The 23,761-nt window shown below is 38.8% G+C and overlaps 1 protein-coding gene across 10 annotated transcripts in view; it reads left to right on the forward strand.

The window, feature by feature from the left end:
- The window catches only part of ncoa3 (nuclear receptor coactivator 3), a 132,555-nt gene that overhangs the window by 76,029 nt on the left and 32,765 nt on the right, over positions 1-23,761 (forward strand). For 5 of the 10 annotated variants that reach the window (XM_008110108.3, XM_062978914.1, XM_008110109.3 and 2 more), the window contains 3 exons: positions 13,754-13,828; positions 21,295-21,467; positions 22,700-22,812. The exons of 1 other annotated variant lie outside the window; for it this stretch is intronic. The gene's annotated coding sequence lies outside the window, so the exon portion shown is untranslated. The remainder of the gene's footprint in view (positions 1-13,753; positions 13,829-21,294; positions 21,468-22,699; positions 22,813-23,761) is intronic. 4 more of the 10 variants (XM_008110113.3, XM_062978911.1, XM_062978913.1 and 1 more) reach the window with 2 other exon arrangements.

The raw sequence follows: 23,761 nt of genomic DNA on the forward strand, positions 1-23,761 counted from the left end.
AATCCAGGTCCAGGCACATCAATCAGGGTAACGGCGGTCAGCAGGGTCCCAAGGTTGAAAGCCAAGCGCAGATGTCTAAAATTCCACAAGTTCCACTGATAGCCACAGAAGGGATAGTCCAAGGTCGTAGTCAGTCAGTCAGTCCAGCGTCAATCCAGAGTAGGTAATTAATGTCCGTCAAAAAGACGACGGAGGTCCAAGCTATCAAGATTAAACACAAGTTGCACAGAAAAACCCCACACAGTTCCTCCCGCCGTCTATGCCCAGTGTCCTTGGTAACTTACGTATCCAGCAACGAATCACACCCGTCTTCAGGAAGTTCCCCAACAAGAGCCCAAGCGTTCGTCCAGATTACCTTGCCCAACGCAATTAGCCATTGATCCTAAACCCCATTTTATCCCAGTTCATAACTCCTCATCGCTGTCAGCTGCTATCCTAATTCCAGGTGCCTCATCATCATCATCATCCTCATCAGAGCTAAAACACCTTTGACTACGCCCCACAGCATCCCCAGCTGTGGATCCCGCTCCATCCCTCCAGCCCGTCCATGGGTCTGATCCTGCAACCCGCCAATCGTCTCCCATACTATCATTGCCGGTGACACCCAAATCCTCCCTTACACGAGTCCACTCCATGTCATACTCCTCTGAGCTAACCATCTCTTCCTCCATTCGCTCGGTAAAACCCTCAAATGAGTCTTCATCTGTTGATTCTGCAAATAAGTCCCGGAGCCGTTTCCTTTCGCGCTCCTCAAAAGAGTCTGACTCTCGAGGAGTCTTACGACCCCGTCTCCTAGTATTGGAGCCAGAAGGCTCAACCATAACAGTTCCTTTCCATTTGTCTGCACACAGTATCACCAAGAGCATGCCCTATTTAGAGCTGGTGTTACACCTATCTTTGCATTTGTTTATTTTTCTCTTTCTATTTATTTCTTCATATTTCCTGTTTCCTGACCACTGGCTCCAAAATTTCTCATGTCTTTGTGGCAGTCATTCAGATTTCTTCTGTCCTAGAGAATGTATAATGTATATATATCAGGCATGGGCAAACCTTTGGACACGGGCCACATTGCATTTCAAAATTTGATAGACGGGCTGAGCCAGTAGTAGATGGATGGAGAGTATTTGTGTGAACTAACTGGAAAAAAAACCACGAATACATTCCTATGCACATTACACATATCTCATTTGTAATTCAAAGAAAGAAGGGAAGGAAGAAGGAAAAAAGAACAATACAATATTTAAAATGAAGAAAAAATTTAACCCAACATAAACATAGAACGGTATTTCAGTGGAAGACGCTAGGGGCCATCTAATCCAACCCTTTTGTGTTGTGCAGTAAAAGCACAATCAGAGCATCCCCCAACATATGGCCTTTGTAACAACAACAACAATAGGAGCAACTGTCAGGACCCAGGCTACGGAGCACCAATAACCATGCTCAGAGACCAGAATCTATCTAATATCTTTATTATAGAAATATATAAAGTCAATAAAAACAAGTGAAGAATATAGTTCAGAAGCAGACCTTTCAGATGAGGTCAAATTTAGTCCAGAAATGTATTGTCCAATATAAGATATTAGAGTTCAAAGTTTTAATCCACTTGACCGAAACACACACTTTGCCAAGCAAAGTGTGGGGAAATGACAGAGTCTTTAAAGTCCAAGGTAGCTTGACAACAAGGCTGGAAAATAAACTTGATTCTTGGCTAGATCAAAGACTTGAACGAGGCAAACACGAAGCATGAATAAAGTCCAAGGAAGTCCGTGAAACAAGGCAAGGCTGGAAACTTGATCCGGGAAACAAGGAACTGGGTTTACGAAGTCCACACACGATCTCTCTCCTCAAGCTGAACAATTGACTCCGCAAGGTTCCCCTTGCGGCAAAACCCCTATATAGGGTCTTGTTTTCCCGCCAACAGAACACTTTCCCTGGAGAACAAGAAGCGAAACCCAACTCTGTCCAGATGCATGACTCCTTAGAATTTCTCAAGGGAAGCAGACCTAATCAGCTAGTTGTTTGGCAGCGATTCTGAGACTCCGGCGATTAGCCTCCCTGACTCCTCTATCTCTATTATAATTTTCCTTTCGGGAAAACGGGGGAGAATTCTGCCCAAGGCTTGTTTGGTTAACTTCCTGAGGACAAACATCCTCCAGGTGGAGAGGCTCCGATTCAAGCTGAAACGGTGGAAAACCCATGTTTTCCTCCTCGTCTGTCACAATTGTATTAGGAACGGGACTACAAGGCCCATGAGACATCACAGCAACCCCCTTATTACATGCAGGAAAAGCACAAAGGGGCCCTGGCAGATGGCAATCCAGTTCTGTAGTAATAGTAATAGTAGTAATAGGAGTAACCACATGTACCACACAGTCCAACCTCCTTCTGGTATGCAGGTAAAGCACAATCAAAGCACCCCCTGAGTGGTGGGAAGGAAATAGGGTTTTGGAAGGAAAGAAGGTTGGGCGGGGGGGGGGGGGGGTCTGGGTGTCAAGAAAAAGAGTCTGTCTAGTGAGGGAGCTGGGGGTGGGAGGGTCTTTGCCCTGGGAGGATACTGCTGCTTCTGCTGCTATTTTTGGCAACTCCAAACTTTAATTTCCCTCACTTTCTCAGGAGGAGGTGAGAAGAGGAAAGAGAAGGCGGGTAGCAGCATAGTGTCGTGGAGCCCCACACTATCACTCGTGGAGCCCCAAGGGCTCCACAGAGCACAGTTTGAGAACTCCTGATCTAGATGAAACCAAACTTGTGCCCCAAGGGCAGCAGTGAGAAAGTGCTATTAAAACATCAGACATTGCAACCCAAAACTCTATAGGAAACTGATCAAGATTCCCTCCCATAGAACAACTGTCTGAGAAGCTGTTCACAACAACATGAGTGGTTGTGATTGTTTTATTGGATTGTTCATAATCTTTGTAGGAATTGACCACAGTGCCATCTGTAGTATCCACTGCTACTGAACCTTTGGCCCCCAATTCAACATCCCCTTAGTGTTGTGTAAATATCTGGATGCAGACCTACACTTCAGTGACATCTATGCCTTCTTGCTGACTTACTGCAAAGTCTCTGAAGCTGGCTACTCATTACCATTTCCTGCTTAATGCAAGCAGGCAGAGTCAGAGAAACATCTGGCTTACACCCCTATAGCTAGACATACAAAGGATCACAGCCGCACTGAGTCCCCCAGAAGTCCCGACAAGATCTCAGTGCATTTGGCATCTGGGGCTATGAAGGGGTAAGTGAATCTTACTGTGATCCTATCTGTTTGCTATGAAGCATGGAATGGCCATGGCTTCAGGGGCTTTGCAATAAGTTAGAAGGCAGATGGATGCTGCAAAGGGAGGAAGGGAATATCAACCCATGCATTCTCTGGAAAAAGCCATTTGTAGGTATAATGGAATTTCAACCATAAACAAGTTGTTTCTTCAATCCTAGTCTAAATCTATATCTTGCCTGATAAACTGATGTTTCAAAATCCTTCTTCTTATTTGGAACAGGAACAAAGAAGAAGAAAAAAGTAAGGGTCATACAAATATCTAAAGAGCCTTCAGAGGAGCTAATCGCTATTAGCCTACTTACATGCAGGATACTTCAGAGACAGTACCACACATAAGTTCCATGGGGACTTTTCCAGATCACGATTGCACTTGCAGAATTCTAGAGATTATGCTTTGGGTTTGATTTGTTCTATATATTGTGAATCTTCACTGAGAGGAAATCATTGGAGGGGTTCTCCCCATCAGCCTAGTGTTGGAATCAGATATCTCAACACCATAAGGTCAGATATAATTTGGATTGAGATATTTTTCCTTACTTAAGGGAACACAGATTGGATATCTCAAGTCACTTGTATAACAATTTGTTGTTATATTAAGGATTTTTGTATTCAAAATAATGCATGTTTCTGGCAGTGGCTCTGAGACCTCTAAACTGTGACTGGAAATGACATGGGATCCACAGCTGAGATTACTGACAATTTACCCTGGTACCTGCTGTACTACAACTAATGTACTAGTGGCTGAAATACCAGTGGTGCAGGTACAATAGACAATAACCCATTTGTTGTTTCTATATGCTGTATTTCATCAACCAATATTAGAATTATGGCTAAATTGATGACCACTCTGACATAGCCACTATGAGTACAGCACAAGATGCTTCCCTTCCCTCCCATGCTAGAAACTACAATCACCAGAATAAAGTGTAGTAGAGTAGAAATCTGAAATAATATCATTTATGTCTTGGCAGTACATAATAGCTACTTCAACATCTCTCCCTAACAGATGACATATGTGGATGAGATAATGAAGATGGCCAGAAGACAGGCATAAGTGTCCCCAAACACTTGTTTAGAATTCAGGACTCTAGTGTTGCATTACAATTTATACCACCTGCCATATTATCAGTGCTTCTTTCACTGCTTCATGTGTTAATATCCCAGTCATAAGAGTCATCTTTTTGTATTACTTACATCTCCCAAATTAGAAAATGTGTGTAGAATACAAAAAAGAAGAATCGTGATACAATTTTCAAGGAATTAGAAGCTAATTCAGTTACAGTCATAGCTGCACAGAGAAAGTTTTTTTTTAGAAAAATTACACACTGCTTCTGTAGACGAAGAGGAGAAAACTTTGGTGCAGCCTTGTCACACACCAGGGGCAGCGGAGCACCAAGAACCAAACACGGAGGCCAATAAAACTATCTAATATCTTTATTAAGGAAATATATAAGTAGGATAAAAGCAAGTAGAGAATATAGTCCAGAAACAGACCTTTCAAATGAGGCCTAATTTAGTCCAGAAATAGTTTGTCCAATAAATGATATTAGAGTCCAAAGATAAAATCCAATACTGAAACACACACTATTGCCAGGCAATAGTGTGGGGAATTGTCCAAAGTCTTTCAAGGCACAAGGTAAATCCACAAGAAGGCTGGGAGTAAGGCTTGGATCTAGGAAACAAGGTCCGTGGTTCAAAACGAGGCAAGGTAGTCTAAAAACTTGATTCTAAGAACAAAATCCGTGGCTAAGAAAAGAGCAAGGCAATTCTTGGAGACTTGAACAGGCGAGGCAAGGAAACTGGATTGCGGACTTAGCGAAGTCCACACTAGGCTGGAAACATGGAATTCACTCCCGAAGCTGAGCTGTTGTCTCCGCAAAGAATCAACAGAGCCCGATACTTTTATCTGGGTCTCATTTCCCGCCAAACGGGCGTCCTGCGTTCTCTTTCCCTAGAGAACAGGGAACGAAACCCAACTTGCAGGTGTGAGACTCTCTGGATTTTCCCAGGGGAAACATGGCTAATCAGTCTCTTGCTTGGCAGCAATTCGGGCACTCCTGCGAATTTTCTCTCTCACTCCCCTATCTGCCGAGAAGGATTGCTTTCTAGCGAAGGGAGGTGAGCGTTGGTCAAGGTCAGTTTTAATTGGTTCTTGGACAAGAACATCAGGCATCTGGAAAAACTCTGGCTCTGGCTGTGAAAACCCCATGTTTTCAACTTCATCTGTCACAGTGACACTAGGCACAGGACTACAAAACCCATGAGGCATCACAAGCCTATATGTTCATTGCAAAAGGCTCTCCCCTTACAGAGAGAGGTCAACCCTCCTGTTCAAGGAGCTCCACTGGCTGCCATTTATTTTCCGAGCCCAATTTAAGGTGCAGGTGCTTACCTACAAAGCCCTGAACGGTTTGGGACCATCCTACCTCCGTGACCGCATCTCCGTCTACGAACCCATGCGTTCACTTCGGTCATCTGGAGAGGCCCTGCTCGTGATCCCGCCTGCGTCGCAAGCGCGGTTGGTGGGGACACGAGACAGGGCCTTCTCTGTGGTAGCCCCCCGACTCTGGAACACCCTCCCCAAGGATCTCAGACAGGCCCCTACATTGGCAGTCTTCAGAAAGAACTTGAAGACCTGGCTGTTCCAATGTGCCTTCCCAGATTAATAGGAAATCTCCAATACCAAGTCCTATAAGCACTTTATTAGAACTTAGATTGCATATCGCACCCTGCACTTGCCCTATAAGCCTTATATTTCACCTGTCACATCAGCACTTTTAATCTTGTACCCATTACTCTGGCCCGGCCCAGTTTTATTGTGTTTTAGCGTATTGTTTACTGCTTGTTGTTTATACTGTTTTAATTGTTTTAATTTGCCTTTTGTTTTGTATTGTTATATTGTGTGTTGAGGCCTTGGCCTTTGTAAGCCGCATCGAGTCCTTCGGGAGATGCTAGCGGGGTACAAATAAAGTTTAATAATAATAATAATAATAATAATTTATCAACAGATAATACTTTTAGGCATGCCAGAAAGTGACTTTAAGGTTACTGTGGAAACAATTGTTTTTCTACACTGTTCAGATCTTCTGGACTTAATACAAGAAGCAAGCTCCACAGTAGATCTCAGTGATAAGGACCTTTTTGACATTCATACAAGTTGAGAAATCAAAACGTAACAAAAGGAATCATAGCCTAGAAAAAGGATTGTTCATTCTCCAGACAACAGTCTATGCTTACTGATCCTTAAATTCCTTTCTGATGCCATGTTCTGACTTCCCACCTTCTAAGCTTTTCATTAATCCAAACAAAAGAATTTGTGTTTTTATCACCTGAATGTCTTGATTGCAGTTCTTGTTTTTATTGCTTTGAACATTTTTGTTTGCTAGACAGAACATTATTCATGATCATTTTAAGTGTTCTGATAGTGGGTTTTTTCATTTAAAATTCTGTACATGGCTACCCAGACAATATATGCAAATTATGTTACCATCCCAAAATATTGTAGATCCTTGAGTTCTTCATGGCTCATTGGAAGCTGGAGCAGTATGTGGTTTGCTAGCCAAGCTGAACAATACTGCATGCATAAGAAAAGCCATTGTGTAAAACCACACTTTGACTGACTGAATGGGCGAGAGCATAATGCTTGACAAAGAGGATTTGAAGGGGGCAGGGGTGATGGGTATAAATAGCAGTATTTAGCTTTCATAGTATTGCTCATCCTGGATGAGCACTAGGTGAGTGATAAGATTGTGAAAGGCAGACGAGCTTTCCAAGAACTAGCAGTTTATTAATGTTATTTTTAACACAATTCAAAATACTCATTGCTTCTTGTGGAGATCCCTATGAAGGATGTTATGTGGAGAAGAAGCCCAAGAGGAGCATATTTGTAGCTCAGAGCAGTTTGATGAAGAGTGTGGACACTTACTTTTCTACTTCATCCAATGTTATTTTTCTACTTCATCCTTTAACAACACCATACAAAACTGTCAAGGCTTTGAGAGATTTAGAAAAGGCTCGTCTTACTGTCTTCAGAGGTGCAGATGGGAACACGAGCAAGAGTTTTCTCAGTGACTCTGAACTGATTGGAACTCTGATGTGGTTAGGCTCATCTCTTACTTGTTATTCCATTGGTAACCACAAGGGCTTTCTTATTCAGGGGACAGAATGGTGTAATGCATTGGCTCTGACTCCGGAGTCAAATCCCCTATAGCCATGGAAACCCATTGGGTGACCTTGGGCAGTTGCACTTCCTTAGTTTCAGAGGAAGGCAAAGGCATCTCCCCTCTGAAAAAATCTTGCCAAGAAAGTTGGAAACAACTTGAAGGCATACAAAAATAACAATAAAACAACAGCAACAACACTTTTATGAAATGGCCTGCTGCTGAGGATAGGGCTTGTTGTTGGTTGGGTCATTTTTATGGTGCCAAACCAAAAAAAAAACAAAACATTGCATCAATTGTTCTCAGTTTTTGCTTATTCTGAATGTCTTCCCCCTTACTCTGTCCTCCCCAGATTCTACTGCTTTGAGAGGCTTCGGAAGCAGGAATTAAGATGCTCAAGTATGCGACTTACCCATTATAAATAGATGATTAGTGGATGGAAAATACCCTTTTCTTTCTCCACAATCAAATTTTAATTCAGCAGTAGCCAAGCAGATGGATGTTGGTAGTCCTTAAGTAGAATATAAAAACAGAAAACAAATGATATTGGGAAATTTGCTGCTTCTGATATTGGAAGTGGTATATAGCCTTCATAACAGGAAAGCTTATCCTATATACATTTTCCAGTTCTTTAAAGCCAGTTGACTTGAAACCCGTTGTTCTGTGTAGTGGTTGCAAATTCCATCTTTAAGAGTGATGTGTGTGAAAGGGAACTTTTCTTTTCACTAGCTTTATTAGTTGACTAGATTCTAGTAGTATATGAAACAGAGAATATGGAAGTGCAATTTCAGCAAGTACATTTTCCTTACCTCTATAATGTATAAGAAAATTTTTACTATGTAAATTTGTGAAAGAATTTATTTGTTTAAATGCTGTAGTTAAATTATTTTGAACCTGAGAGATACATTTCTACAATAGTATTTTAGATTTTTAAAATTGGTTTTCATTTTATCTTTCTAGCTAGTGGGGGTTGCTTACAGAGAAGGCTTTACAAAGGTGTGTAATTAGGAGGCAGTTTGAGTCTTGATGCTTATCTTTACGTGACCATATTGCCAATCACCCCTCTAATTGGTAATGTTAGTTCATCTGAATAAAACTACTGTCAACTGAGTGGTTAAACTTGCATGCAAATGCATATACAACTGGTTGATATAAAAGGCTCTGGTTAAATTTCTTAAGAAATTGTCTGCTTGTACAAAGCTCTTCACCTGACTACTAGTAATTATCTATAAGTAGTCTGAGTAGAAGTATCAATTTTGAAACTCTGGATTTTGGAAAGGACTATAGAGTGTGCTTTTACATGTGAATGCCTCATAAATATTTCCCAAGAGCAATTTATTTTTCTAATTAGCGTGAACAGTCTCTGCTTAATGCAGTGCTTTAAGCAGTTTTGAATAAATCAATTCAAATACACAGCTGTTGTTCAAAACTTCACTTAAGTTACTGTAATTCTCCGTAGCATATTAGCAATGCTTGATAACTAAAAGATATAATAATTTCTTGGATAGCATTAAACCAACCTGTACTTTTTATAGGTTAAGAGAACTTAAAAATCTCTCTTTATTTTATTTTGATAACAGACTAAAAGGCATTCATGGTCTTTACAGGGTATTATAATGAGATATAGTTACACATATGGTATTGTCATCTTTTGTATATTTTATTCCTGAGTAGTTTAGAACTGAGCATAGCAGCGCATGCCATTGTTAAATCTAGATGGGGTTATTGTGGTGCACTCTGCATGGACTTACCTTTGAAGAATGTTCTGGCAGTACAGTTAGTCTAGATCAGGTGTTCTTAAGTTTTTTCAGCTGCAAAACCCTTGTTGAACCGAAAGTTTCTTGTGGGGGCCCAAGAAATGTGTACCTATTATATTATATATTATATACAAATGCATATATTATTATAATTAAGAAATGTTTATATATATTATATAATGTATATCTATATCCATAATAAAAGTGAAAACCCGTATGTTTGTTTTCTCAGTCTCTGAAGTGTGACTGAACCCAACTTGCATGCTCATATTCTAGACTAACATTTTACTTTCCCTCCTTTGCATTTTACTTTCCCTCCTATGAATAAAAACAATATTGATGGGAGACACTATAGTATCTCACATCATTGCAATTCCTGGTCTTGGCTTCCCATTCTTATTCATGTTTTATGCAAATGAGTGTTGTATGTTTGCTTGACACTTTAAAGGACAAGAGGAAACAAAATCTATCCTTTATTAATATTATTGGTTTTTTCTGTTTTCATGGTTTTATAGGCAATTTCTTTGTTCGCTCGATCCTTATAAATCATCAAACTCGAAGAGGTTCCTTGCAGTTTTGATTTTGCTCATAGTTAAGGACATTGTAGCTCTTCAGTTTGTATTTTTTTCTAAACAAAATGTACTTCTAATAAACCAGTTTCTTACTTTCATAAAATAGCAACTTGATTTCCAATTTGTAAAGGGTTCAAATATTGCATGTCCCCTCACTTTTGTGATGTTTTCCATTTTCCCCAGAAAAACATATTGAAAACATTTTTATGCTTTAAAAATTTCTGGAAATTTTAGATCTCTTAGGGATTGACTGTGAAGAGCAGGACTGCAGGACCTGAACTTCTCCCCATCCATGCTGTTGAATAAGATCAAAAGCTAGCGTATTGGAGGACAAATACAATAGAGGTTGCAATAGACGAACAACTATTTATTATTATTTATTTCCCATATTTCCCAAAGGGGTCTCAGGGTGGTCTCACAACCAGCAGCAATTTGATGCCCAACATACAATTCCAAAATGACAATTGCAATTACAACCAAACATTAAACATAAATTAATTAAAACAATAGTTAAAATCATGCAAGTTCCATATCGAAGTCCAGGATAGGTCCATTAGTCCTTCACCTTAAAGTTCTCAATTATTGCACTGCTATAGTTATTGCTTAAATGTTTGGACCCAAAACCATGTTTTAAGTTTTTTTTCCCCCTAAAAGACAAGATAGAGGGGGCTTTTCTTTTTTTAAAAAAAAAATTTTATTAAACATTTTCTTAATACTTATACATCGAAAGAGTGGGAACATTATTTATAGGAAAGTTTGGAAAAGAAAGATAATAAAAAAGAAGAAAGGAGAAAAAAATTAAAAAATAGAGCTTCCATTCATCTCTTATTCCTGTTCATTTTTCTTCCGAGTCTACTTGTTTTTAATTCTCGCCCTTTTGTTTGTAAAGTTTTTAATTTTATTTTCTCTCTTAAGGATTGTACTTCATCTTCATATATGTTTTTCAAATGCTGACCAGACAGTCTTTTTTACCCCCTTGCCAGTGGTCTTTTTCAGTAAAAATGTTAATTGGTCCATGTCCTTTATCTCCCATACTTTATTTAGCCAGTCCTCTCTCTCAGGACTATTCTCCTGCTTCCACATCTTTGCATAAACCATTCTCGCTGCTGTTGATAGGAAGATTACTGTCTTTTCTTTATTAATATCATTAAAAGTGTCTTTATCCAAAATACCCAAAAGATAAAACTCCGGTTTAATTGAGTAGTTCATTCTTAATATTTTTTGGCTTTCACTGTGTACCATATTCCAGAATTCTTTTGCTTTTGCACATGTCCACCAACAGTGGTAAAATGTTCCCTCTTTGATTTTACATTTCCAGCATTTATCGTTGGATTGTTTATACATTATACTTAGCTTTTTTCGGGTCAGATACCATCTGCGGATCATTTTTAAACAATTTTCTTTTAAATCCGTAGCGTATGTAAATCTCATTCTTCTTGTCCAGACCTCCTCCCATTCTGATAGGATGATCGGTCTACCTATGTTTTTGGCCCAGTTGATCATTGAACTTTTAACTTCTTCCGTTTCAGTTGCCCATTCCAGCAATTTGTTATAGAATTTATTAATTTCTTTTCTGACAATAATCCCAGAAGTTGCCCTTTTTCCTAAAACCCAGTTTTCAATCTGAATTAAAATGTTCTTTTATCAGGAAGTATTGTAGCCATGTCACATCTTTAAAATCTTTTTTAACCATTTCATGGCTTCTTAATTTTATCTCGTTATGTTCCTCAATCAGCAGTTCTTTATAGGTAGGCCATCTAGTCCACCCTAATAGGCGTCTTTGATTAGCCTCTAGTGTTGATACCCACCTTGGAGTTCTTTCATAGAAATATCTTTTGTATCTTTCCCATACCCGGATTAGGGAGGAACGTGCAAAATGATTGCCAAATTTTTTCTCCTTAGCTGTTTGACCATACCAGATACACGAATACCATCCTTTTTGTAAGTCTAACCCTTCCAGGACCAGCGTTTTTGTTAACTTTGTCCAATCTTTAACCCATACCAATGCACAGGCTTCAAAATATGTTTTGAAATCTGGGGGTGCAAAGCTTCCGCTCTTTTGTGAGTTGATCATTGTCTTCTATTTTATTCTATGGTGCTTCCCTTTCCAAACAAATTTCATTAATTCTTTATTCAATTCCTTAAATATTTTAACATTCCAAATTATTGGCAAATTTTGGAAAAGATATAATAGCTTGAGAAGTACATTCATTTTAATCGCTGCTATTCGGCCGAGGAGAGATGGATTTAAGTTTTTCCAGAACTCCAATTCTTCTTTGATATCTTTCCATTTCTGAGTATAGTTATTTTCCAGAAGTTGATTGTTTTTCGCTGTGATCCAAATTCCCAAATATTTGAATTTCTTTACAATTTGAAATCCAGTTTTCTGTTGCAATATTTCTTGATTCTTTTTAGTTATATTTTGGTGAGGATCACAGTTTTCTTATTATTAATCTTAAAGCCTGCCAATTGACCAAATTCTATTTTTCTGAGTCATATTTGTATATTATCTCTTGGATTTTCAATAAAACATATCACATTGTCTGCGTAGGCCCGAATTTTATACTCTTGCTTATCAATTTTGATTCCTTTTAGTTCTTGATATTCTCTTACACTTCTTAATAAAATTTCTAATGCAAATATAAATATTAGTGGGGAGAGGGGGCATCCCTGCCTTGTCCCCTTACTAATAGGAAATTCTTCCGAAGCTTGTCCATTTATTATTAACCTTGCCTTCTGTTGTTGATAAATTGCCATAACTGCATTTTGAAATTGAAATCCCATATCCATTTCCTGTAAAAGTGTTTTTTAAAAATTCCAATTTAAATTGTCAAATGCTTTCTCCGCATCCAGAGAAAGCAGTGCCATTTCTTTTTGATGATAAGTTTCATAATATTCTAGAGCAGTGATTCCCAAAGTGGGCACTACTGCAACCTGGTGGGCGCTGCAGCGATCCAGGGGGGCGGTGAGGGCACCTATTAGGACACGGGGCCAGGGGAGGGGTGGGGCCTCTTCCCAAGTGCCGGAGACAGGGCTGAGCACCTGAGGCGCCTTTTAGAACATGGGGCGGAGCTAGAGGAGTGGGCGTGACTTCTCCCCAAGAGCCTGAGACAGGGCTGAGAATCTATATCTCTCCTGAGGCGCTTGTTGGGACGCTTCAAACCATGGGGTGTGAAGGAGCTTATAGCTCAACCTGGGTACCAGATCGCGGTTCTCCTGTTGGAGCTCTCAGCAGGACCGTCTTTTCACCTCCATTGCTCACCGGAAGTCTCTGGAGGGGGCTTTTCTGATTTCATTGTGGAGGGAGTTCCACAGGTGAGGGGCCACCACTGAGAAGGCCCTGTCTCCTGTCCTCACTAGTCACACTTGCGAGGGTGTGGGATGCCAGATCTTGCCCGACAAAGCTAACAGGAAGGAAGAGGGCAACTGGGTTGGTTTTACATATGCTTTCTGGGTCTTCACTATATATGACATAACTTTTTCTTTACTCAGGCAGTGTGAATGGTTATGCCAGACATGCACAACCTGTGGCCCTCCAGGCGTTTGGGATTCCCATTTCCAGAAGCCCTAGCCAGCTTGTCCAGTGGGCAGGAATTCTGGGAGCTGAAGTTCAAAACACTAGGAGAGCCACAGGTTGTGAAAGCCTGGGTTATGTTGTTGCTCCATTATTGTATTCTTCTTTCTTTTGAAGTGAGAGTGTTGATAGGAGTAATTTCTGTCTCTGTAAACATTTCAAAAGAGAATGTATACATAAGGTCAAATTTTGCTCAAGTATATGGTAATCATGGCAAGGTATATTGTTTGTTTTAGTGATTCATGATGCAAGTGAGTTCCTAGCTTATTATGTTGTGAAAATGATGCCGTCTTTATGCTCTTAGTGGTCAACAGCACACAGGGAACCAATTTAGTTTATCTCTTTTCTGGATTTTGTTGGCCTTAAAATGAAAAACTCAACTGTATTCACATGAGGTTTTAAAATTTCTTTAACAGAATGTGACACCAAGTGCCTGCTGATCCTGATGACCATTGAAAAACCGTCCAAACTTGCCTGTATTTTAAGGACGTGTAAGTTACTGAAATAATTTTTAAAAGTAGATTATAAAGATGATGTGTTTTTGTAGATTGTAAAATTTCCAACATATGCATAACATTGGTGGGTGTTTTAGTCAAAATCAAGGAAGGTAAAGGTTACTTTCAGTAGAAGATGTAGCTGTGTTTTAACTGAATTCAATGTGGGGTGTGCTTTTTTGCACACCTTTAATCTTTTGATTCAGTTATTCATTTTACTGAACAGAGAGAATTCAGAAGGTTTTTTTAATCAGCTAGATCTTTTATACTGCAAACCTTAGTGTGGGTTGCAGCTTATTTTAAGCTAGCATGGAGTTCCCGACTGAATGGTACATGTCCTGTTTTCCTATTTCTGGTGGGACTGAAGAGCCATCAAGTCCTAGGAACCAGCCAAGGGCTACTAGCATAATATTCCTTAATATCCCACTTTAATGTTTTTGTTGTTACTTCCACCTTTTGCACCAAGGTGGTTCACGTTTGTTATTTCAGTAGGTCAGTATTGCAGGTAAAACCTTGAAACTGAGAAACTGACTTACCTTAAGGCCACCTGGTTAGCTCACAACTGAAATGAGATTTGAATCTTACTGAATTTATTCTATTTCAGTGAATCTAATGCACCATCGAGGGTAAGACAGTGCCCTTTTTTTTGAAGCTCCAAATTTGGAAAAAATATTTTCTTAGAATATTTTTTAGAATTTTCTCTGCATGCACAATATCTTGTTTTGTTTAAACCCGGAAGTCATCTTGTATCTTTTTATTAGCTAAATGGGCTAATAGGAAGGCAGGGGACTCAGGAAGTAGTGCTTAACACAGCCAGACTGTTAAATGTTGAGGCTGAGAAAAAAATGGTGGGAGCTGGTAGAGTAATTGGGACTGGGACTCCTCCTCCTCTCTCAGAGTTAAGCCATTTTTCCCCCAAAAAAATCTGAATCAAAGGCACCATTAATTTTAAGATGCATTTCTATTTTTGAAGCATCTAAACAGTGGAACAGTGCTCCTTGGAATCAGTGAAATAGGGTATTTATTTATATTATTTTTTGATATCTGGTTATTCTCCCAGTATGAGTACAAGGCAGTTTAAAAAATTAAACCAAATGTAGCTAAAGCATTTGACAGAAACATTTTAAAAATTAAATAAACAATTATATTGTAAACTTTGCATTAAAAACAGTTCAAAATACACCAAAATGCTGTAAAAAAAGAAATATATATCTATAACATCTCATTAAATTATCTTTCTGCCACAGTATGTTAATAGTCCTGAGGCCTGCCTACATAAAGGAATTTCTATCTTCTGCCCTTGAATAAGAGGCTTAAATAATAATGTTAGTATAAATACCAAAGTGTGGAGGTAAATGAGGTAAATATTAAAATATCTTATATTCAGAGGACTATATTTGAGTTTGTAGATGCTGGAAATCAGAAGCTGCTAAATAGCTCTTGACCCATATAGTGGGGAAAAAAAGTATTTAGTCAGATGCCAATTGTACAAGTTCTCCCACTGAAAAAGATGAGAGAAGCCTGTAATTGACATCATAGGTAGACCTCAACTATGAAAGACAACATGAGAAAACACATCCAGAAAATCACATTGTCTGATTTTTCACGAATTTATTTGCAAATTATGGTGGAAAATAAGTATTTGGTCCATAACAGAAGTTCATTTGAATACTTTGTTATATATCCTTCATTGGCAATGACAGAGGTCAAACGTTTCCTGTAAGTCCTCAGAAGGTTGGCACACACTATTGTTGGTATGTTGGCCCATTCCTCCATGCAGATCTCCTCAAGAGGAGTGATGTTTTGGGTCTGTCGCTGGGCAGCATGGACTTTCAACTCCCTCCAAAGATTTTCTATACGGTTGAGATCTGGAAACTGGCTAGGCTACTCCAGGACCTTGAAATGCTTTTACGAAGCCACTCTTTCGTTGCCCTGGCGGTGTGCTTTGGATCACTGTCATGATGAAAGACCCAGCCACGTTTCATCTTCAGTGCCCTTGCTGATAGAAGGAGGTTTGCACTCAAAATCTCATGATACATGGCCCCGTTCATTTTTTCATGTATACCGATCAGTCGCCCTGGTCCCTTTGCAGAGAAACAGCCCCAAAGCATGATGTTGCCACCCCCATGCTTCACAGTAGGTGTGGTGTTCTGTGGATGCAATTCAGCATTCTTTCTCCTCCAAACACGATGAGTTGTGTTTCTGCCAAACAGTTCTACTTTGGTTTCATCTGACCATATGATATTCTCCCAATGCACTTCTGGATCATTGAAATGCTCTCTAGAAAACTTCAGTCGGCCCTGGACATGAACTGGCTTAAGCAGGGGGACATGTCTGGTACTGCAGAATCTGAGCCCCTGGCGGCGTAGTGTGTTACTGATAGTAGCCTTTGTTACGTTGGTTCCAGCTCTCTGCAGGTCATTCACTAAGTCCCCCTGTGTGGTTCTGGGATTTTTGCTCATCGTTCTTGTGATCATTTTGACCCCACGGGATGAGATCTTGCGTGGAGCCCCAGAGATTATCAGTGGTCTTATATCTCTTCCATTTTCTAATTATTGCTCCCACAGTTGATTTCTTCACACCAAGCTGCTTGCCTATTGCAGATGAGGTCTTCTCAGTCTGGTGCAGGGCTACAATTTTGTTTCTGGTATCCTTGGACTGCTCTTTGATCTTCACCATAGTGGAGTTTGGAGTGTGACTGCTTGAGATTGTGGACAGGTATCTTTTATACTGATAACAAGTTCAAATAGGTGCCATTACTACAGGTAATGAGTGGAGGGCAGAGGAGCCTCTTAAAGAAGAAGTTACAGGTCTGTGAGACCCAGAAATCTTGCTTGTTTGTAGGTGACCAAATACTTATTTTCCACCATATTTATTTCATAAATAAATTTGTGAAAAATCAGACAATGTGATTTTCTGGATGTGTTTTCTCATGTTGTCTCTCATAGTTGAGGTCTACGTATGATGTCAGTTACAGGCTTCTCTCATCTTTTTCAGTGAGAGAACTTGTACAATTGGTATCTGACTAAATACTTTGCGCCCCCCCCCCCCCCCACCTGTAGTATACCACTTGAGCAAGACAATGAAATGGTGCAAATAGGCCTGTGTACCTGATAGTATCACATGCAGCACTAAGAGCTAGAAATATTGAACCTGTCTTGTGTCTCTTTTGGAAGTCATTCCTGATACAAGAGCTGAGTGCCAACACTTAATCACAAGCACTGGGATAAGGTTTGACATCAAGTTGATTTGTGTTCAGAATTTCAGCAGTGGAGACTATTGTTTGAATAACAAGTTTTTACAATAACTTATGTATAGCAACTTAGCAAAATGATTTTGTGCCAGCTTTTAGTAGCTTTTTCCTGATATTAGTTCACAGGCATTTAAATTCCCCTGGCATGATCTAAAATCACTAAATTGGCTAATTATGTATATAACTTTTCCCGGCATTCTAAAATACAACAGAATTTCTGTTGTATAGTTTTATTAAATCCTTTTTAATATACCCAGAATGGAAGAGGTGGCATTTTTGTCTGACATCTTGTTAGTGGCATATATGTATATATTTTCAGTAGAGTCTCATTTATCCAACATAAACGGGCCGGCAGGACATTGGATAATCGAAAATATTGGATAATAAGCAGGGATTAAGGAAAAGCCTATTAAACGTCAAATTACAATTATGATTTTACAAATTAAGCACCAAAACATCATATTTTATAACAAGTCTGCCACTTGTTTGGAAGTGTGGCTGCACTTGTGTTGTTGTTGGGTGTGTTGGCCCACTGCACATTGCTGCCTAGAGAAACAGCTGTGGATCCAGGTGGGAGGCAGATTGCGTTGGATAATACAGAACGTTGGATAAGTGAAGGTTAGATAGGCGAGGCTCTACTGTACCTGTGATCATTGTGGAGATTGGTATACACTTCTGCTCTCGCAAAAGCATCTGGCCATGTCTCTTGATACTATTATTGTAATGGTTTTTGCAGATTCAGGTATTGACTCTAAGCAGTATCCCAGACTTTTAAAAAGATCTGGTGTTTTACTGGGCTATATCAGCTTTTATTCTGTTACATATTCACTGGAAATTCTAGCAATATTGTTTTAGCAAACTAGCCTTCCAGGTTCAGATTAAAGCTCATGTAATCCATACTTCTTCAATGTGCAGGACATAAAGCGATAGCACTATCCCATTTTGCTCTAGAAACAGGCACACGTCTTCTGAAAGTGGAGATTTCCTATAGCCATCTCTTATCATTTACCTATTTGCTTGACCCCTTGCTCTCCCCTGCCCCCACTCCCTGCTTGCCCTGTTACTCACCCCCCTTGCTCGCTCACCCCACTCCCTGCTGGCTCACCCTGCTTGCCCTTCCACTCGCCACCCCCCTGAGTGCCCCCCCCCCCGGTTTGGGTACTCCGTCTCTAAAAGATTTGCCATTGCTGCTCTAGGATATTGAATCCCATATTTTGTGGCAGTGAACTCCATACATTAATAATGTGCTGTGTGAAGAAAAATGTCAGGAATCCTTTGCATTTTGATTACATGAATATGATATCAAGTATTATATGGGAGAAAAACAACTTGTTCCTACTTATTGCTTCAGTGCTCTGTATAATTTTGTACAACTCCTAATTTCCCCCTTTCTCTAAATTAAAAAGGTTTGGGTGCCATTTTTTCTTCTTCATAGGGAACATAACTCTCCTGATATTTTTATTGTCATTTGTCTGGCTTTATAATATATGTTTTTAGTTGTCACAACTAGCACTATATGCATCATTCTGCATAAGACTGCACCATAACAGAATTAAGATACTTGCTGTCATTTTTCCAGACCCTTTCCTAATACAATCTTCTATCTTTTTCATAGTTCTCACATCCTGGAGCAATCCACCACAGCCTACCATCAATTTCCTGATTATTCACAGTGTAAAAGCCAATTCTTTTTGTTTCAGCATTTATTACTTTACACTTACATAGCACTGAACATAGGTGCCATTCTTTTCCTCACTTGCCCATTTTCAAAAATTCCCTTCGAGATCTTTTTAAACGTTGTTCTGGACTTTGATAAAGCATGAAAAGATAGCATTTTCTGCTTTTCAGAAACAGGAAGGCATCTGTTGAGAGTACCTCTTTCTTGTTCTTTGGTTTTGTCGTTTTGTGAGATCTAGTCTTGACTGTGTCTGTTGATAATATCTAGATTAGGTTACAGCAGTGCAATCTGTGTGTGGAAACCTTTGAAGAGTACTTGGAAATTGATGAATAATACAGGAGTTAGAAAGCTAACTGGTGCTTGTATCAGGAGACATATCTGACCAGTGCTTGAGGATTGATATTGGCTACCTGTGTATTTCTGGGCACATTCTGAAAGAGCAGGATGTCTGAAGAACTATCCATTCCTAAATGAATCAGTCTTACAGTGAAAATGTTCTTTGAAAGTCCGTCTCAGAATGCCCTGCATCTTTTTCAGATGAGGTGCTTAGCAACAAGTAATGGGGCCATCTCCATCATGACATTTTGCCTTGGTTGTTTCCCATCTTTTCTCTTTGCAACCCTTCGGAAATGGAGAACATCTCCATTGGTGTAATGACCTTGAATGCTGAGTTGTGAGAGCTGTACTTTTTATTATGGATTTCGTACTTTATATAATGATTCTTCTGTTTCTTCTTAGGCACTCAGGGAGCACTTGAAATGTAAGAGGCAGGTTAAACTGCCAGTATTCTAAATAACAGTTGTTTGATGGAGGACAATGTAAAAAAAAAAAAGAGTTCTTGACAGGTCACAGGTATCATGACACTGAGAATTATCTTTTTGAAAAGGCAGAAGATTTTTCTCTCAAGTACATATTGATCCCATCTATTTGGTGATTAATACTGTGAGGTTTTTGCTTTTTAATTACTTTTTTATTATTAAAAAAATCCCTGTTGTCATCTGACCTGACAGTAGTTCCAACATATTAGAATTCTGAGTAGGCAATTGCAAACTTTTTTTTTTATTTGTAAGCAAAATGCTTGATATACTGACACAAATTGTGTCAGGACATTATCTTCACAGGTGCTTTCAATAAAGCAGTTTAATTTGGTGGCTGAAAATTGATAAGCAACTGTAATCATTTGGTTTCTACATATAACGGAGTACCATTGCTGCTGTTGTGTTTTTAATTAATGATTTTTTTGCATTAATGATGCATTGCTTAATTAGCTCACTTGTGACGATCTCTTGTTGCATGAAAAATAGTCGTCACCGAGTGTTTGCTGCTTAGGGCTCTGTGCTGAAAGCAGCCGGCCTCTTGGTTTCCTTGGCAAATTGGCTGCAGTATCTCATTGATTTCCACATTGCAGAAGCAATAATAACTGGGAAATGATGGCGGTCTGTGTAGGGTATGATACAGCTCTGTTGCCAGGGTAATATTCTTGCCAGCTATCTCTTTATTTTAATCCTGTGTTCTTTGTTTTGGAGCATTCCAGTTCTTGATAAGATTCTCTTCATTGCAATATGCAACTACTATGGATAATAGAGGACACTTATTAACACAACAATAGAGGTGCTAGTAAAAAGGGCTGCCCTCATGTAAAACTATGATCTGATAACTTTGTAGATTTTCTTTTTACAAATGTAATTGCACCTGAAAGAAAGTAGTATATAATATAATGGAGAGGTAGGGAACAAACTTTCAGTACTCTAATTTCAAGGAAATACATAAACCATCTTTTAAAAAAGATAATGGCTGGAATCCTTTGCAACACTTAGGTATAATGTAGTACCAAACGCTACATCTATCTCCACTTAGCTGCTAAACTCGAGGAGCTGCGTAGGGATTACGAATACATAGCAGTCACAAGTGCGTAATTTTAGGTTATACATTTCTGTGCATTTTTACTTCATCAGATATTCTCTAGCAGCCTATCAAAGCTGAAATGGTTGCTTATAGAAGTTACATGTACAGGGAGATAGCCAGTCTGGTGCAGTGGTTTGAGTGTTGGCCTAGAATTCTGAGACATCAGGTTTGAAATCTACACTTATCTGTTGAAGCCCCATGGTAAGCCACACATCTTTGTCATTTGTTGTTGTGTGCGTTCAAGTAATTTCCATTCTATGACTACCCTAAGGCAAACCTATCATGGGGTTTTCTCAAGATTTGTTCAGAGGGGGTTTATTATTATTATTATTATTATTATTATTATTATTATTATTATTATGTTTATTTATACCCCTTTTTTTCTCTCACAAGGAGACTCAAAAGTGGCTTTACCCTTGCCTTCCTCTGAGGCTGAGAGCATGACATCCTAGGTCACCATGGCTGAGCAAGGTTTTTAACCTCAGAGTTGTAGTCCAGTGCTCAAATCACTAGACCTCTGAATAAATCCAGCCAAGAAGACTATGTTGTTTGTGATAGTCAAATAGCATGTAACAGCACCAGCAATGTACTTGGAAACCCAGTGTTCTAATATTGTTTCATTTTCAGATGAGCTCCGTTGTAAGTGGCACAGAAGGATTTCTAAAATACAGAACTGGAGGGTGGATCACTTTATATATCTGCAGTACCCTCACATTTCCTGAGCTTCTTTCCAGCCCATTATCTGCTTCTGTGTATTTCCTGCCTCTTTCTATGGTAGCATCTAGTGCCACAAAAAAACGGTATGTCTGTTTAGGAATGCAGTTGCTATGAGACCAGAGTCAAATACTGCAATCTACACAATGGGTTTTGGATTTGGGGGGAAATGCACAAGACCTTGCAAACTACATGAGTGCTGAAAGCTGGTGTCTGCATGAGTCTGATCTTTATCATTTGCATGACTGAGCTTACAGCTGCTTGCATTTCTTTCTTTGTAAAAAAAAACCTACCTTTTAGTGGCTTTGCTGTCTTTTAGTTGGTAGTTGTCTGATTGTTTGATCCTGTTCTGCCACCTGGTGGGCAGCCTGGAACTCACAAATAATTTTCCTTTCCTGTGATTTTGAATTTTCTTTTAAAACTAGTTTTTTAGAGCACACATTTTTACAGAGCATTGTAAAAAATGAACCAGAACAAGGGTGGTAGAATGTCATGCACATAATATGAGCAACTAAACAAAATATTTTAAAAAATAATCAAATCAATCAGATTTATGTTTAGATAGCAGTTTTGCTTTTTGAGAAATTCTTCCACAAAGGATATGAAAGATTGTCAGTTAGCATTGAAGATTTTGAGTATAATTAGTCCAGAGAATACCAGTGACTTTTACATTTTATGGCTCTTAGAATTCTCAGATAAGATGTATCTGTCTTCTTCATATGTACCTATTTCTATTCTCGTTGCAATAACAAGGAAAACAGTTAAGTTCTACAAATTATCTAGAGAGTACCTAGCCGTACAACTATGTTCAGAATATAAATCCTGGAGATTTTGTCAAATGTGAGTGTTCTAAAAGTGGCATCATAACACGTTTCTTGCCAGAGCTCTAGAAACATTGGCTTATCTTATTTCTATTTCTAATTAGACTTAATTACTCTGTTCTATCAAGAGTCAGTTTATGACTATTATGATGACGATCATTTCAAGTATTTAAAAATCTGATGTACAGTTGAGTTAAAGGATGCAGTATCAATTAAAAGTTTATGATATCAGAACAGATATGCAGAATTATTTTACAAGACTGCTCTATTGATTTAAGTTATAGTGGTAATTTAGTTGTAACCCGTAACATACTTTTTAAGTGATTGACAAAAAAACAGTACGTTGTTTTTATGTTTTATTTCATCGTTACTCTTTTACGTAGGAAGAACAGGAAGAAACAGTATTGTATAATTAGTTAATGACTGCACAATATAATTCCTTAGAGATATGTACCTCTCATCTCTCAAATTCACTTTTCATCTTTCACCAATTTCAGACCACAGTAGAATGGAATTGTCATGGAATGTATGGCTAAACCGTGCTTTGGTGATGAATAGCATGCTGCTTTGAATGCATCTGCACTCTTTCACCTTTCTTCTATGATTTGAGGTAACTGAAGACATCAAAACTGACCAAACGTTAGTTACTGCTAATCATATACTGCCTTCCACACTTACGAGTATGTTTCATCAGCTACTTTGAAAGAACATTTGTGGCAAGTAATGAATGCTGGTTTGTTTGCCCAAGTTGTCATGAATACTAATTATTTCAAACCATGGAAGTTGGGAAAAAAAGACTACACAACTTTTGAGGAAGCCCACATCATGGTTTGGTGATCCATTCTGTTTTATCCAAATTGCATCAATATGCCAATGGGGAGAGAAAGTATGGTGGCAGGTTTCATTCTTTTTGAACAGAATATCACAGGGATCCCCCAGTTCATAATCCCCAGCAAGAACCCTATGTGTATGCAGTTAATATCTTCGTTCTCCCTTTGTACATTTCATTATATTGTCCACTTTCATTGTACTATACAAGGTGTCAGAAATGTTTTCCATAAACTAGTCCAGATATAGTTATATACCTTTTATGTTTCTGTTGTAGATGTTATAAAATCTACGTACCATTTAATATTATTGTATTCAATTTTAAAGAAAAGAGATTCCACCTAAACATTATTGAGAACCTCTGGAAATGAAATTTGATGGTGGAATAGACTACCTCTCTTTCATTGGAGGTTTTTAAAAAGAGGGTGGATGCTTGTTAATGTCTCTTCAACCCTTTGCAAAGGGAAACCTTGTTATTTCTGTCAAAGCCTTTGGATATGGTTCCTCAGTCTGGTCTAGGAAGCAGCATATGTATCTCAGAGGATCTTTGGGCATTTTCCCATTGTACAATGACAAGGTTGTAGGAATGCCATTTTTAGATTTTCATCTGAGATAACTTGTTCATTCTCGTGGTTATCCTCCATTTAGAGAATGATGTGACAGAATGCTGTTTTGCAAAGCTGCTTATCCATAGGCCATTGTCACTGAGGACATATTCCCTGTTATTTCAT

This window comes from Anolis carolinensis, chromosome 4 (genome assembly GCF_035594765.1).
Source record: "Anolis carolinensis isolate JA03-04 chromosome 4, rAnoCar3.1.pri, whole genome shotgun sequence".
Taxonomy (NCBI): domain Eukaryota; kingdom Metazoa; phylum Chordata; class Lepidosauria; order Squamata; family Dactyloidae; genus Anolis; species Anolis carolinensis.